Below are 16,236 nucleotides of genomic sequence, written 5' to 3'. Positions count from 1 at the left end.
TAAACTGGCTAAGAGCTAGTAGCTGCGCTAAGCTAGCGGATTCCTAAAAACACACAAAGTGAATAATGTGTAAATAATTTAGAGGTGATTCAGCAGAGGGAGTGCTTTAGTTAAGGCACGTGAAGATTACACTGTGAAGCAAATCGTTATCTAGGTAACTAGATCAATCTAACTGCGCAGATTAAACAGCTAACAGATGCAGCAAAACGCCGCTGTGCTCCGGAACAGGAAGTGATACAATACCGCAGTGAGAGCCAACCACCCTCGGTATCGGTAGCATGGCCCAAGCAGAGGGTCACCTCTTTAAGTCTGGTCTCCTTGAGGTTTCTTCCTCAAATCATCAGAGGGAGCTTTTCCTTACTACTGTTACCTGTGTGCTTGCTCTGGGGGTTGGTAAGGTTAGACCTTACTTGTGTGAAGCGCCTTGAGGCAACTTTGTTATGATTTGGCGCTATATAAATGAAATAAATAAAATAAATAAGCTGAAGCTACTGCTAATTGCTAACTTTTACTGTATGAATTAAGCTTTGGTATGTTTTTAGTATTTGCTTTTGCTGGAAAATCCCCATCAAAAAACAGACTGGAAAAAGCCAAATGCTATCCAACAGGAGCAAGCATGTATGCTTTTAGCATTTAAAATGTTTTTGAACATCAATGATTATTTTTTAAAAAAGTTAGCTGACTTAAAGTTAGTGGAACCAAATTTAACGGAAGCTAACTGGTCCGCTAGTGGTTTTCGAAGTTACTGTGTTTTCCGAACTATAAGTTGCATCGGAGTATAAGTCACACCAGCCACTTTATCCATTATAAAGAAAAATAAACCATAAATGAGTCACACTGGACTATAAGTCGCACGGACATAGAGGTATGTTAACATGAAAAGTTCAGATGATAATATTGTGACGGCTACCGTTTTCGGATGCATATTTCACCAGTCGCAACTTGCAATCTGCAGAGTATGATTTTCTTTTTGGTTGCATTTTTTCGGGCCTTCTCCGTTGTCTTGTTAAGTTATCAATAATGTTGAAATTTTTATTTTTCTATGGTAGTCAGAAGTCGCAAGAACAGTCACACAAGCCTTGAGTGCCCTCTCGTGAGCTGCATTTTACCTACGGATATGTTTGTATTTTGCGGACCACATTGCGAGTCGAACCATAACCCGCACCATCACTGAATGGTTCTTTTCTAACATATTACCCACTGTGGACCATAGTACACACCAGGTGTCAGCTGCCGATGTTCGTGCAGCACCTACCTGCGCAGCTCATGACCTCCCCGTGGTGTCGATGCCAGCTCCTTCCAAGTGCAGACGCTAATCCTCTGCCGTCGCTCACCCAGTGCTCCCACGCAGCTCTCAGCATCAACTTAAAAACTCTGCTCACACTGATATCCAAGGGTTGAAGCTGTTTTGTTAGCCCTCCCGGAATAACAGCAAGCACCGTGTTCGTCTGCTTCACACGCTGTTTTACAATCATTGTCTGGGTGAGGTGAGGAATATGCGCCGAATGTTCTGTTCTCTGATTGGTTATCGCGACCAGCGTGACCTATAGGGCGGCCGCCATACTACAGTGCCCATGATGATTGCATTTCTGTTTCCGGTGGCCATTTTAAAACATAGAGCGACTCTGTCACGTAAAATTGTTTTATTACGGTAAATTAATTGAGAATCTACCAGTATATTTTTCATTTATAAGTCGCTCTGGAGTATAGGTTGTACCCCTGGCCAAAACATGTAAAAAAGTGCAATTTATAGTCTGAAAAATACGGTAGATGAAAAGCTAACTTGTGATTTCTTAGTTTTTTATCTTCAATAAATTTATAAAAATTTCCAAAAACTTTTTTTATGTTGTCATTATGGGGTGTAGTGAATGGAATTTTGAGAGGAAAAATTAATTTACTCCATTTTGGAACAAGGTTCTAACATAAAATGTGGAAAAAGTGAAGCACAGTGAATACTTTACAGAACCCTTACACTACATATATATATTATGTGTGTGTGTATTTTTTTTCCAAACCCAGCGACAACATGTGGCATAAATGCAAAGTCCACAAATAAAAACTCTCTACTGTGATTCAGACAGAACAAATACGTATAAGATGAGTGACTTTTCCGAGTGCAGTCAGACGCAGATTCTTCCACACCTCTCCCTGTTCTGCCTGAAGGCTTCTCACAGGTACGATTTCTTGCCCTCTGTTCGGGAACTGAAAATGAGAATCTCCAAATTAGGAGTCAGAGAGCCGTGTTGGAGCCTGACCCTGGATTCTCACCTCCTCATCCAGCTGGACCTGTGAATCCTGGCTCTGATCTATTGCTCTGCCAGGTTTCTCATCTTCTGTCTTTTCTGCAACCCTTATTTGTCTGCAGCATTCTGTCACTATAATGGGATTTTCTTTTAACATTATGCCTCGCCTTCATTGTTTTTTGCTGCTGTCTCATGATTCAGATGGGAAAGCTCTGCATTCTCAGCTTCATATCATGTCCAAACTTTGAACTGCATCAAGCGCTGTGGCTTGTTTTCTGCTTTGTTTGTGATGATTACTTTCTTAATTCTTTTACTGAATCCCAGAAATCAATAAGTTCATACACATTTATGGCAAAGGGTCAGTGGACTCATAACATCCAATTATCTTCATCCACAATTTCAGACAGCTTTATTTAATGTGTGTTTATACACAGTACTGGTTTCAAATGCTGCAGAAAGTCCATTCACCTTCAGCTGCTTTCAGATATTGACTGTATATGCTATTGTTTTGATGGGACAAGATAAAATTCCACTGTGAACATGGCACAATGGTGCATGCTGTCAAAAGCTTGGAATCTTCAGCTTTTCCTGGTTGCCAAAGCACAAACAACAAAGTTGCTTTTAGTGCAGCAGATAAGAGAATATTTAGAGCAGAATCCTGAAAATGGTGAGACAAGCATCAAATTTGACACAAATAGTCTTTAGACGTTCTTGAAAAAAGCAATTGGCCACTTGAATTTTCAATTGGCGGTCAGGTAGGGGTCTAATGAAGAATTACACAGGGGTCAAAATAAAAAAAAATGCTCCAATCATATTGAAATCTATACCACATTATTTGCCTGATTATAAAGATTCCAAAAAGGTATACTTTGGACTATCTGTGAATGAATGTTCTGGAGTTATGGGGTAAAAACAGCAAAAATGGTGACAAAGGTCAATTTCAGATTGTACAGGGGTCAAAAGTTAAAGCTGCTCCTGTTTTGGTAAAACATGATGCAAATTATTACTTGAGTTAACAGGGTTTTAAAAACGAATAGTTTGCACAATGTGTCATGCTTAATTATCACATTATGGAGTAACGTGTCACATGTCATAGAATCCAATGGATGTTGACCTTGTTTGACCTTTACGTTGCAGACTAAGGATTTAACACAGTCAAAACTATTCCATTTATTAATCCTATTTGCTCAAACAATAATTTGCACCATTTCTTTTCTTTTTTTTATTTAATTTTTTTTTCTTTTTTTTTTACCAAAATTGGAGCAACTTTTACTTTTGACTCCTGTACAAACTGAAATTGACCTTTGTCACCATTCTTACTGTTTTTACTCCATAACTCCATAACATTCAGTCACAGATAGTCCAAACTATACCTTTTTGGAATCTTTATGATCAGACAAATAATGTGTTGTAGTTTTCAATTTGATTGGAGTATTTTTAAATTTTGACCTCTGTGTAATTCTTCAACTGACCCCACATGGCTGCCTGTTGAAAATTCAAGTGGCCAGTCAGTTTTTTTTTTCAAAAAAGTAATGTCTAAGGTGTATTTGTGCCAAATTTGGTGCTTGTATCACCATTTGAATGATTGTTTAAGTTATCTGTTGCACTATTTCCCTTTAAAGGTGGGGAACAATGGGCACCAAGAGATGACCTGTTTTAGTGCAGATACACACAATTTTGGATCAGGTGAATGGGAATAATTTGTCTGATATTACAGTGAGAAATTAAGCTGCAACATAAGAAAAAGATCATTTTTTAAGCAATCAACAAAACCACTGTTTCTTGCATTGAATATAATATAGAATATGCCTCACCTCTGCCAGCTAATTTTTCGATTTTGCTTGAGGACATCACATGACATCACTGATGTCAGAGGTCTGATACATTTGTTTGAGAGAAAACAGAATTTCATCTATGTTGGGAAAGTGTAGGTACACGGACCCACAACAGGGGGCGCAAATGAACGGACAATGGAGGAAGTCAAATACAACACTTTACTGTTGTGAAAGGGCACAACAAACACAACAGATTACAACAATAGACAAAAGGTCAAATCACAAAAGGTGTCGTGTGGGCAGGCTCGAAGATAGAAGACGTCTGTCCAAAGTAGAACCGGAACCACACGATTTCCTCCGCCACCAGACCCCGGGAATACTGGAGCCGCCAAGTCCCGAACTCCCAGGTGGCCACTGCCTCCGCGTGTCGGACCTGGTACTGCTGGCGAGGAACAAAAAACAATTAAATGTGGGCGCGTATGCACCCAGCAATCCACATGGCAGGAAAACCAACTCCACCTCTTGTTGGAAAAAGAGTCTGCTATACGATACACAAAAGTCACAAAAGGTTACTGTCGAAAAAATCTCACAGCCAGCTGAGAACGTTACCTTCCTGGTAAAGCGATATCTCGGCAAAGAGGAGGAGATGACGTCTTGCTGATATACCGATGCTGATCAGATCAGTGGTGACAGCTGTCATAGGTGATGAGTGTCAGCTGTCACCCCAGCTACTCCTGTGAGGCGGCAGCGCCCTCTGGTGCCTGGAGCCCGCACTCCAGGCAGGGTGCCCTCTGGTGGTGGTGGGCCAGCAGTACCTCCTCTTCAGCGGCCCACACAACAGGACCCCCCCCCTCAACGGGCGCCTCCTGGCGCCCGACCAGGCTTGTCCGGGTGGCGGCGGTAGAAATCGGCCAGGAGGGCCGGGTCCAGGATGAAGCTCCTCTTCACCCAGGAGCGTTCTTCGGGTCCGTACCCCTCCCAGTCCACCAAATACTGGAAGCCCCGGCCCATCCTACGGACATCCAAGAGCCGGCGCACAGTCCAAGCCGGCTCGCCATCGATGATCCGGGCAGGAGGTGGTGCCGGACCCGGAGTACAGAGGGGTGAGGTGTGATGGGGCTTGATCCGGGACATGTGGAAAACGGGATGGATCCGCAGTGAGGCCGGAAGCTGAAGCCTCACTGCGGCTGGACTGAGTACCTTGATGATTTTAAACGGACCGATATACCGGTCCTGCAGCTTAGGGGAGTCCACTTGAAGGGGAATGTCCTTAGTAGACAACCACACTGCCTGCCCTGGCCGGTACGTAGGGGCCGGGGTCCGCCGACGGTCTGCATGGGCCTTCGTCCTCATCCGGGCCCTCAGCAAGGCAGAACGGGCGGCACCCGACGGCACTTCCGTAGGTGGGCCTGGACCGAGGGCACACCGACCTCTCCCTCAACCACCGGAAACAGAGGAGGTTGGTACCCCAGACATACCTCGAAAGGGGAGAGGCTGGTGGCTGACGACACCTGGCTGTTATGGGCATACTCGATCCAGGCCAGATGGGTACTCCAGGCCGCCGGGTGCGCGGCTGTCACGCAACGCAGGGCCTGCTCCATCTCCTGATTGGCCCGTTCTGCTTGCCCGTTGGTCTGGGGATGATACCCGGATGAGAGACTCACCGTGGCCCCCAGTTCCCGGCAGAAGCTCCTCCAGACGTGCGAGGAGAACTGGGGACCGCGATTGGAGACGATGTCTGTTGGGATCCCATGCAACCGGACGACGTGGTGGACCAGGAGGTCCGCTGTCTCCTGGGCCGTCGGGAGCTTCGGGAGGGCCACGAAGTGGGCCGCCTTGGAGAATCGGTCCACTATCGTGAGGATGGTGGCGTTGCCCTGGGACGGCGGGAGGCCCGTGACAAAATCCAGGCCGATGTGGGACCAGGGGCGATGGGGCACGGGCAGTGGCTGGAGCAGTCCCGAAGCCCTGCGATGGTCAGCCTTGCCCCTTGCGCAGGTGGTGCAGGGCTGGATATAATCCCGGACGTCGGCCTCTAGGGACGCCCACCAGAAGCGCTGCCGGACAACTGCCACGGTTCTTCGCACCCCTGGATGACAGGAGAGCTTAGAGCCGTGACAGAAGTCCAGAACTGCAGCCCTAGCTTCTGGTGGGACGTAGAGTCTGTTCTTCAACCCAGTTCCGGGGTCCGGGCTTCGTGCCAGGGCCTCCCGGACGGTTCTCTCTACGTCCCAGGTAAGGGTGGCCACGATAGTGGACTCCGGGATGATGGGTTCCGGTGGATCCGACAACTCCGTTTTGACTTCATCTTCATGTACCCGGGACAAGGCATCCGATCTCTGGTTTTTGGTCCCGGGACGGTAGGTGATCCGGAAGTCAAAACGGCCGAAGAACAGTGACCAGCGGGCTTGCCTGGGGTTCAGCCGCTTGGCGGTCCTGATATACTCCAGGTTCCGGTGGTCAGTGAAAACCGTGAATGGCACGGACGTTCCCTCCAACAGATGTCTCCACTCTTCAAGAGCCTTTTTCACCGCAAGGAGTTCTCGATTGCCGACGTCATAGTTCCGTTCGGCCGGGGTCAACCTGTGGGAAAAATAGGCACACGGGTGAAGGACCTTATCGGTCTTCCCGCTCTGGGAAAGCACAGCTCCTATCCCTGAGTCCGAGGCGTCCACTTCAACCACTAACTGGCGACTAGGATCGGGCTGCACCAGAACGGGTGCAGACGAGAAGCGCCGTTTCAACTCCTTGAACGCGGCATCGCAACGATCCGACCAGGTGAAGGGGACTTTTGGTGAGGTCAGGGCTGTCAGGGGGCTAACTACCTGACTGTAGCCCTTAATGAACCTCCTGTAGAAATTTGCAAAGCCGAGGAACTGTTGCAGCTTCCTACGGCTAGTGGGTTGGGGCCAGTCTCTCACCGCCGCAACCTTGGCCGGATCAGGAGCGACGGAGTTGGGGGAGATGATAAACCCCAGGAAGGACAAAGATGTGCGGTGGAACTCACACTTCTCGCCCTTCACAAACAGCCGGTTCTCCAACAACCGCTGCAGGACCTGACGTACATGCCGGACATGAGTCTCAGGATCCGGAGAAAAGATGAGTATATCGTCTAGATATACAAAGACGAATCGGTGCAGGAAATCCCGCAAGACATCATTAACTAAAGCTTGGAACGTCGCGGGGGCGTTTGTGAGGCCGAACGGCATGACCAGGTACTCAAAGTGACCTAAGGGGGTGTTAAATGCCGTCTTCCACTCGTCTCCCTTCCGGATCCGAACCAGGTGATACGCATTTCTAAGATCTAGCTTAGTGAATATTTGGGCTCCATGCAGGGGCGTGAACACTGAATCCAACAGGGGCAACGGGTATCAATTACGAACCGTGATTTCGTTCAGTCCCCTATAATCAATGCATGGACGAAGTCCGCCGTCTTTTTTACCCACAAAAAAGAAACCTGCACCCATCGGGGAGGTGGAATTCCGGATCAACCCGGCGGCTAAAGAGTCCCGGATGTAGGTCTCCATTGATTCACGCTCAGGTCGTGAGAGGTTGTACAGCCTGCTGGACGGGAACTCACCGCCTGGAACCAAATCAATGGCACAATCGTACGGATGGTGGGGGGGAAGGGTGAGCGCCAGATCCTTACTGAACACATCTACAAGGTCGTGGTACTCCACCGGCACCATCCCTAGATTGGGCGGGACTCTGACCTCCTCCTTAGCCTGGGAACCGGGAGGAACCGAGGAACCTAAACATACCCGATGGCAGGTCTCGCTCCACTGAACCACTACCCCAGACGGCCAATCGATCCGGGGATTGTGTTTTAACATCCAGGGGAACCCTAAAATCACACGGGAGATAGCAGGAGTCACAAAAAACTCGATCTCCTCCCGGTGATTTTCTGACACCACCAGAGTTACAGGTGGTGTCTTATGTGTGATTGGAGGGAGTAGGGAGCCATCTAGTGCCCGCACCTGCACAGGCGAGGTAAGCGCCACCAGAGGGAGCCCTATCTCCCTGGCCCATCTGCTGTCTAACAGATTCCCTTCAGAGCCCGTGTCCACCAGTGCTGGGGCCTTCAGGGTTAAATCCTCATAAAGGATTGTAACTGGGAGTCGTGTGGCAATGTGGGTGTGTCCCACGTGAATGTCTCGGCCCACCCCTAGCCCAGTTTCTAGGGGCGGGCGTTGGTGTTTAACCGCTCGGGGCAGTCTCTTACCTGATGCTCTATCGAGCCACAAACAAAACACACTCCGCGGGCCAGCCTCCTCTGTCTATCTGGTGCCCTAAATGTGGCCCTGCTCGTGTCCATAGCTTCGTCAGCAGGGGGAGCTGTAACCACACGGAGCGCAGGGGCCGTGGAGCGTGGGGAGGGCGGAACGCGGTCGGAACCGGAAGGGAGAGGGACGGCGCGTGCCCGGCCACGCCCTTCGTCTCGTTCCCGACGCCGTTCTTCTAACCGATTGTCTAATCGTATTACGAGATCAATAAGCCCATCTAAATCCCGCGGTTCGTCCTTAGCCACCAGGTGCTCCTTTAGAACCAATGACAGTCCGTTTACAAAGGCGGCGCGGAGGGCAGTGCTATTCCAGCTGGACCTCGCAGCCGCGATGCGGAAGTCGACTGCATAGGCAGCTGCGCTCCGGCGCCCCTGTCTCATTGACAGCAGCACGGCTGAAGCGGTCTCTCCTCTATTTGGGTGATCGAACACTGTTCTGAACTCCCTCACAAACCCATCATATGTCTGAAGGAGCCGTGAATTCTGCTCCCAGAGCGCTGTAGCCCAAGCGCGTGCCTCACCGCGAAGCAGGTTTATTACATAAGCTATCTTGCTGGCATCAGTCGCGTACATGACAGGACGTTGTGCGAAGACGAGCGAACACTGCATAAGGAAGTCCGCGCACGTCTCCACACAACCTCCGTACGGCTCTGGAGGGCTTATGTATGCTTCCGGGGAAGGTGGGAGGGGTCGTTGAACGACCTGTGGAACGTCACTGTTACGCACAGGGTCGACAGGAGGGAGAGCCGCAGCAGCGCCCTGAGGGCGCGCTTCCACCTGCGCGGCGAGAGCCTCCACCCTGCGGTTAAGGAGGACGCTCTGCTCGGTCATTAAATCCAACCGAGCCGTGAAAGCGGTGAGGATCCGCTGCAACTCACCGATCATTCCTCCTGCGGACGCCTGTGCGCCCTGTTCTTCCATTGGCCGTTCAACAGCCGGTTGACGCCCCTCGGGATCCATGACGTTGGCCGAGATATCCTGTTGGGAAAGTGTAGGTACACGGACCCACAACAGGGGGCGCAAATGAACGGACAATGGAGGAAGTCAAATACAACACTTTACTGTTGTGAAAGGGCACAACAAACACAACAGATTACAACAATAGACAAAAGGTCAAATCACAAAAGGTGTCGTGTGGGCAGGCTCGAAGATAGAAGACGTCTGTCCAAAGTAGAACCGGAACCACACGATTTCCTCCGCCACCAGACCCCGGGAATACTGGAGCCGCCAAGTCCCGAACTCCCAGGTGGCCACTGCCTCCGCGTGTCGGACCTGGTACTGCTGGCGAGGAACAAAATACAATTAAATGTGGGCGCGTATGCACCCAGCAATCCACACGGCAGGAAAACCAACTCCACCTCTTGTTGGAAAAAGAGTCTGCTATACTATGCACAAAAGTCACAAAAGGTTACTGTCGAAAAAATCTCACAGCCAGCTGAGAACGTTACCTTCCTGGTAAAGCGATATCTCGGCAAAGAGGTGGAGATGACGTCTTGCTGATATACCGATGCTGATCAGATGAGTGGTGACAGCTGTCATAGGTGATGAGTGTCAGCTGTCACCCCGGCTACTCCTGTGAGGCGGCAGCGCCCTCTGGTGCCTGGAGCACGCACTCCAGGCAGGGTGCCCTCTGGTGGTGGTGGGCCAGCAGTACCTCCTCTTCAGCGGCCCACACAACAATCTAGTTCAAGCAGCCCTGCCTTAGACTGACGGCCTGTCCAGGCTGTACTCTCCCTCTTGCCGAGTGACCACTGGGATAGACGCCAGCCCCCTTGTGACTCCTAACGTATATAACCTGGTTGACAAAACAGATAGATGGATCTAGTTCTGGAGATATGCTCATTAATATAATTTAGAAGCATACTTTTGACTTGACCTTACACCTATGACCTTGACATGACCTGTGTTGTGAGAGAACAGTCCACTAACTTTGTCTACCAAGTTTGGTTAAAATTACTCATTACATTTTGGAGATATTGCCATGGACAGTAGACAATGACCTCTGACTTGACATTGACGTTTGTCCATGACCTGGTCATGGCTTGTATTGCAAAAGGACTATAAACTGAGTTTTGCTACCAAGCTGAATTGAAATCTCTCTTGCAGTTTTGAAGATTTTGCCGCAGACAGTAAATGACCTCTGACCTGACATTGACCTTTGTTCTCTATGATGTTGACATGACTTGTGCTGTGAAAGTTTGATTGAAGTTGCTCTTTGAGTTTTGAAGACACAGTGCATTCAGAAAGTATTCATAGTGCTTCACTTTATCCACATTTTATGTTACAGCCTTATTTCACAATGGATGAAATTAATTTATTCTTCAAAATTCTACACACAATACCCCATAATGACAGTGTGAAAAAAGTTTGTTGAGATTTTTGGAAATTTGAATTCAGGGGCATCCTGTTTCCACTGATCATCCTTGAGATGCTTCTATTTATTATTATTGTTGTGTTTTTTGTTCAAATCTCTGCTCTGCTTGATCATTCAGATTTATTATGGTGGTCTACTATAGTAAGTCCTTTCAGCTGCTCTCTTGTTTTCACTCAGGGTCGCCACAGCAGAGCCCATGTGGTTCTGCAATGTTGTACTGGCACAAGTTTTACGCCGGATTCCCTTCCTGTTGCAACTCCACTTTACACGGAGAACTGTGGCAGAGGGTAGGGTTTAAACCAGGAACTTTCTGGATTGAAATCAAGCGTACTAACCACTTGGCCACCACCCCTTCATGGTAATTTACTATAAGGGATTTAAATGCAGAAGGACACAACTGCAGACACACTGACAAAACATTTTTAGCTCCCAAGATACGGTAAAAGTGTCAAACACCATTAATTACTTAATGCAAATAACACAATACTCAGTGGGGTTTCAAGTAGAGTAGGGTTGCGATTGACTGAAAGAAAGCCAAATGATACAGAGATCATGTTTGGTGTGAAAATTCTTATAGTATATGTAGTGTCACATTCATTTATTAATGTACAGTGAAGAATAAGACACACACACACACACACACACATATATATATATATATATATATGCTGCCACCAGGAGGCAACAGAGAGTCACCCACCTCTCCAGAGAGCCTGCTGTTAATCCTAAAAAAAAATGAAATATTTATTTTTGTGTATTTATGTGTATATATTTATATATTTTTAAAATGTTTTGTGTGATTAAATGTGCTTATTAATGGAATTTTAATACAAAATAATATTTTTAAGAAAAATCACAACAGAAAATTGGTTTTCTTCTGCTTCCTTCTGTGTCCCACTTCCATCCTTGTCTCCAGTGTGAGTGGTTTTTGTTTGTTTGTTTTTTCTTTTTCCCCAAAGTATGCATTTATTTATAATTAAAAAAGAAACTAATATCAGACTCAAACACTTCACAGAGCAGCATCCATGCCATCAGACTTGGGGCACCAAGAAGTAATAATCATTTTGAGCTGATGATGCCTTTATGGGGCATTTTCACTTTTACAGAAAGGTAGTCATAAAAATATCTTATGTTGCTTTTATGCTTAATTTTTACAATCGCAGAGATTGCACATGAGTAGAAATGAGACATATTAAATACGTTTGTAGTAGTTGTAGATTTACCTTCACACGGGTTGTGATGCACCTGGTGAATACTGCAAATAAACACAAATATGTGTCATGATTTTAAAAAGAAATACTTGTGCTCAATGATAAATAACTTTAATTTGATAATAATTTATAATTGTTTTGTTGTTCATGAAATAAATATACGTTATTTTTTATTTGCAAGAATATGGTTAAAAATTACAATGTACACACACACACACACACACAGTTTGCACTGAATCATAACGCTGGGATTACTTGATTTTGTGCGTTCGTATGGAAGTGAAATGTTTTTACCGGCCGCCATCTCTCCGCGCGATGACACCCGCCAGGATTAGTCCTGATCGGGCCTTGCTTGTTGGTGGGCTGCAGCCTCATATATTCACCACATACAATGAACATGTGCCCACATCAATACATTCATCATGTCTATTATAGTCCAGGTAAATTGGCAGCCTCTCGCACAAACACACACACGATAACCATTGACAGACTTCTCTCATCACATTTGCTAATGGGGGAACGAGGGATATGAAATCACTTTCAGTGGGACATAAAGGCGGCATTGTGGAATGGCCTGCTGGTAATTACGGCACACAGACCCCGTACTCAAGGAAGCTATTTAGCAATATGGCCCTGGCCCGGGCCTCTAGCGCTGATCTCATTTTGCTGCATTAATTAACTCTTTCTGAGCCGCGGAGCTGGCTGTTAACGCAGCAGCCCACTGCTTGGCTGGTTGGTTGGTTAGTTAGGATGACTAACACGCCAGTCTGTTCAGTTCTCTTGTAAATCTACAGGCCTCGTGAACTTTGTTAGAGCTTGCCATTCTCCTCCACCGCCCCCCAACCTGTCAGTCAAGAACAGCTGCTGCGGCACAGAGGGCCTGATTTCTCCGGGTTTACTGTATTCAGCACAGTGGCTGGCACCACGCAACAAACGTGAATATGTGTTTGAAATTTCTGAAATCACACTGTATGGCAGCTACACAGGGGTGACCCCAAAGCTACAATTTACTGATGTTATTTGTATGATTTTTTTTTTTTAAATAATAAAAGTGATAAATGTCTGTAAAACAATGTAGTGGGTGTTGGCAAATAGAAATCTAATATGTGATTCTAACATATTTAAATGGAACAAACAGGAACATACTATCAGTTATCAAGTTGTTCACCAATGAATATGGCTTTTTACACCCTTCAGAAAACCATATAACATTTATCATTTATAGGTATATGATAAAATCTTTATCAAGTTGTTCACCAATGAATATGGCTTTATACACCCTTCAGAAAACCATATCATATACCTATAAATGATAAATGTTGTATGGTTTTCTGAAGGGTGTATAAAGCCATATTCATTGGTGAACAACTTGATAACGATTTTATCATATACCTATAAATGATAAATGTTGTATTTTTTTTACAATTTTTATAGATGTTTTAAGGCTGTAAAACCCCTCACTACACACTTTATACACTTTTCTCAAACAGGCATGAACATTTTCTCACTTTTCTCTCCTGTGTAATCACTCAAAGTTCAAACAGTAGAAAAAAAATAGAACGTTTTCCTATAAATAATTATGATGGCTTTTAGAACTAACAAATTTAATTTTAACGATCAACCTACAAGGTTGGACACGTAAGAAATTATTAATAGTGACTCACCAGTATTTCATAGTTCCTCTGACCGCGCCTCTTCGTCGTGGCGCCGCTCCGCTGTCCGGATTGGCTGATTACTCGGGTGGTATGAAAAATATTACCCGTCCACGAAAAGGGTGTATTGCTATTTATTCTTTAGTGTTTTATCCAATTATACTGGTGTATCATTTATAGGTATATGATAATGTATTTTGTTGCTGTTTTTTTCCAATATTACGTCAGAGGATTTCTGTATTTGTTTAATATAGCCACATGGATGATTTACCAGGTTTGACAATAGTAATTTTATTCATTTCCTTATTTTATGTTTGATTTCTTATTAAAATGAATGGGGATGGAGGCATGTTATCAGTCTGGAGGTAATCATACACAATTTGCAACATTACAACTGCGATGTAAACAGTTTTTAAAAAATTAACTGGTTAGCTGTCTGATGTTGCCCAGCCAACATATATTGGCAGGATACATAATATTCCAAGTAATAAATGCTAACAGGCTAACTGTCAAAATAAATATATGCTCAACTGGCTAGCATTGCCCCTTTTCAGAAAATAAAATAATGATGGAATTGTCCTTGTGCTGTCAAGTATTATGTTACAGTGGTTTGCTAAGAACTACTTGTTTTGGAACTGTTTTTTGGATAGAATGTTATGAAATGTTTCTGTCATCAAGTAGCATGGAAAACATAGCAGTGAGTCAGCCATGATAGCTACGTCCGTAGCACTGCTAGCAATAAGGTAACAATTGTACGTAGGGGGTGTCTTTGTACTGTCAAGTATTTTTTACACCTGTCTGCATCAGTTTACTTCAGTAGGGCAGAAATTAGATATCACAGCTTTCATATTGTGCAGTGCATCCAGAAAATATTCACAGAGCAAAGCTCTTATCTTTGTATATATCATGAAACAATAGTTTAAAATTGACTAATTGTTGCAGAACCTCAAAGTAATGATAGGGTACTTCACAATTGTCATTACGATTCTTTTTTTTTCTTTTTTTCTTTTTTTTTTTACAGCAATATTGTAATAATGTAAAGAAAGAAGTTTGTGCCATTTCCGGTTTGTGGCTTCATCTGGCATTGAGCAAGCTCATGACAGCGGCACAGCTCATATTATTTGGTGATTATATTACAACCCCAAACTGATTTTAAAATTCACAAATAAATTTAATACTTTCAAATACTGAACAAACAGTTCAATTTGTTCAATTTACAAAAATAAAACTTATGATTCTGTTGACATACACCATTAATCACCTTTAATTGTACTGTTGTCTATAAATTTGTTGAACTGAAAATCAACAATGATAATTTACCATAATCAATGTTTTTTTAATTGTAACACTTTTGTAACATTACTTAACCTACTTTAGTGCAACATATAGCCTATGAAAAATGTAAAAACAACTTCAACATGCTCTCCTTAATGCTAGGACAAGGATTAGTGGACCCTAGGACTAGTGGGAAGTTCCTGTTATGTTACAGCCTTATTCCAAAATGGAGTAAATTCATTTTGAAATTAAAACTTTAAAAGTAACCAAACCAGTAACCTGTTAAAACGTTCAGCTGAAGCTACTACTAATCAGTAACTTTACTGTATGAATTAAGCTTTGGCATGTCTATAGTTTTTGTTGGAAAATCCCCCCCCCCCCCCCAAAAAAAAACAGACTGAAGAAGCCAAATGCTATCCAACAAGAGCAAGCATGTATGCTTTTAGCTTTTAAAATGTTTTTGAACATCAAACATAATTTTTTTAAAAAGTTACCTGACTTAAAGTTAGTGGAACCAAATTTAACAGCTAACCGGTCCGCTAATGGTTTTCGAAGTTAGATGAAAAGTTAATCCACTCAAAAAATGGTTGGACCAACTTTCACTTTTTTCATTGTGGGCTGAGTTTAAAGCTGTAAAAGTAACTTAGTAAAATTCATATCTAAAACATTCAGCTGAAGCTGCCACTAACCACTAACAATGATTATATGAATTAAGCTTTGGCATGCTTTTTGTTTGTTTGTTTTGCTGTAAAACCCTTAAAAAAACAGGCAAAAAGAGGTGAACTCTATCCAACAGGAGAAAACATCTATGTTTTTTAGCATTTAAAATGTTTCTGAACGTTAACTTTTTTTTTCCCCAAAAAAATGTTAGCTGATTTGCAGCTTGTGGAAACAAATTTACTGGAAGCTAAATGATCTGCTAATGGTTTTCAAAGTTAGCTGAAAAGCCAATCCTTTCAGAAAATAATAATAATAATAAAAAAAAATGCCTATTCATGAATGCACATTTATAAATGTGTATGAATGAGGTGGTGGTCGGAGGGGCCATAGATCCATTATTTTTTGCTAATTTATAAAAGAAAACTAAAAAATCACATGTACATAAGTATTTACATTTTACTCAATACTTTGTTGATGCAGCTTTGGCAGCAATTACCGCTTCAAGCCTTGTTGAATATAATGTGATGTCACAAGCTTGGTGCACCTATCTTTGGGTAGTTTTGCCCATTCCTCTTTGCAGCACCTCTCAAGCTCCATTAGGTTGGATGTGGCGCATCGGTGCACAGCCATTTTCAGATCTCTCCAGAGATGTTCAATCGGATTCAGGTCTGGGCTCTGGCTGGGCCACTCAAGGACATAAACAGAGTTGCCCTGAAGCCACTCCTTTGATATCTTGGCTGTGTGCTTAGGGTCATTGTCCTGCT

The 16,236-nt window shown here is 44.4% G+C and overlaps 1 long non-coding RNA gene across 1 annotated transcript; it reads left to right on the top strand.

Annotated features, from left to right (window-relative positions):
• The first annotated feature begins 667 nt into the window (after window positions 1-667).
• LOC117502221 lies at window positions 668-15,765 on the top strand. Its single transcript, XR_004558232.1, has 3 exons — window positions 668-741; window positions 7,944-7,948; window positions 15,752-15,765. It is a non-coding gene; the product is annotated as an uncharacterized LOC117502221 (long non-coding RNA).
• The last annotated feature ends 471 nt before the right edge of the window (window positions 15,766-16,236 follow it).

The sequence above is a fragment of the Thalassophryne amazonica genome, chromosome 20, assembly GCF_902500255.1.
Source record: "Thalassophryne amazonica chromosome 20, fThaAma1.1, whole genome shotgun sequence".
NCBI classification, from domain to species: domain Eukaryota; kingdom Metazoa; phylum Chordata; class Actinopteri; order Batrachoidiformes; family Batrachoididae; genus Thalassophryne; species Thalassophryne amazonica.
This window is presented reverse-complemented; position numbering and strand designations above follow the sequence as displayed.